Genomic DNA, 1,386 nt, shown 5'->3' on the forward strand with positions numbered 1-1,386 from the left:
GGGGGGGCGCCCGTGCCCTAAGGAAAAAAAAAAAAAAAAAAAAAAAACCTCAAAAGAAAAAAAAAAAAAGAAACAAAACCATGGTTTAATGTGTTGTCCCTTTCATCTTAAAAATGTAAGAAATCTGGGCCAGGAGAGGCATGGTGGTTAAGGTGCTAGACTCCCACAGAGCCAACCACGGTTCGAATCCCAGACCTGGTGGCTTGCTTTCTCACTCTCTCTCTAGTGCCCTATATTAAATTAAAAAACAACTAATAAGTAAAAGTAAATAATTTTTTTAAATGTAAGGATTTTAATAGTGAAATAAAATGCAGATTTCCTAAAGCCTTTCAGAGTGGGAAAGGACTCTCTGGAAGCTTCCACAGTTTTCTACAAGTAACCAGAGAATGAAAAAGCTCAGTGTTGCCTGTTCAGGATAACATAATCTGTGTGTCACTTCTAGAGTTGAGAAAAAAGTCCACTGAAAAATTGAGAGAGAAAAAAAATCCATTCCTACCTCATTTAATATTTTATTATTTTAATTCAATATTAAACTTCTACCTCATTCACATACATTATGATCTGACTATATTATAATTATATAGCATATCTTGTAAAGTGAGCTGTTATAAAAATAACCTGACTCTCCTTGTCTGTATTTCCTAACTTTTAAAAATGGTTATTAGTTTTACTGTGGGTTTTTATGGAGTTTTATCATCACAAAAATAGCTATTTAAATACATTATTATAGGGGCTTGGGGGCACTATTTTTTTTTAGAGAGAAAGATTATTACTATAGAGTGTGTGTGCTTGCTAGAGAGACAGAAAGTGAGAAGTCACCCCCTAGGTGGGATAGCCATGCTGCAATCCCTTCTCTTCCATTCTCCTCTCAGGGCTTTGGGCAGGCACGCACGCACATGTACCTGGTGTGAATTTCAAGCTTCTGGGTCTGGGACTCGAACTGCACTAAGCCATGTGGGATTCCAGTGACATAATCATTATACCATTTGCTGATCCCTTGGGGTACTGTTATTTAAAGATTCGTCTTCTAGAGGACAAGCAGTTAGCGTAATGGCTATGTTGCTAAACTCCATGTAGCCAAGTGGTTCGAGTCCTGGACCTGATGGCTTAAACTCACACCTGGCGCATGTGCGTGCATGCCCAAGATCCCGAGAGAAGAATGAAGGAGAAGGGATTGTGACGTGGCCATCCCCCTTGGGGGGTGATTCCTCGCTGTCTATCTCTCTCTGTCTTTCTGGTGAGCGCACATGCCCTATAGCAAAAAAACCTCTCAAAAAAAAAATAGTCTTCTAAGAGAACTACTTCCTTAAAAAAAGGTTAATATATCTTTCTTTTTTCTTTTTTTTTTTAGAGGTTTTTTGCTATAGGGCACGTGCGCTCACTGGA

General features: G+C 38.7%; 1 protein-coding gene across 1 annotated transcript in view; it reads right to left on the reverse strand.

The window, feature by feature from the left end:
- The window catches only part of DENND5B (DENN domain containing 5B), a 138,091-nt gene that overhangs the window by 95,459 nt on the left and 41,246 nt on the right, over positions 1-1,386 (reverse strand). The window lies entirely within an intron of this gene.

This window comes from Tupaia chinensis, unplaced genomic scaffold (assembly GCF_000334495.1).
Source record: "Tupaia chinensis unplaced genomic scaffold, TupChi_1.0 Scaffold145519_1, whole genome shotgun sequence".
Lineage (NCBI taxonomy): Eukaryota > Metazoa > Chordata > Mammalia > Scandentia > Tupaiidae > Tupaia > Tupaia belangeri.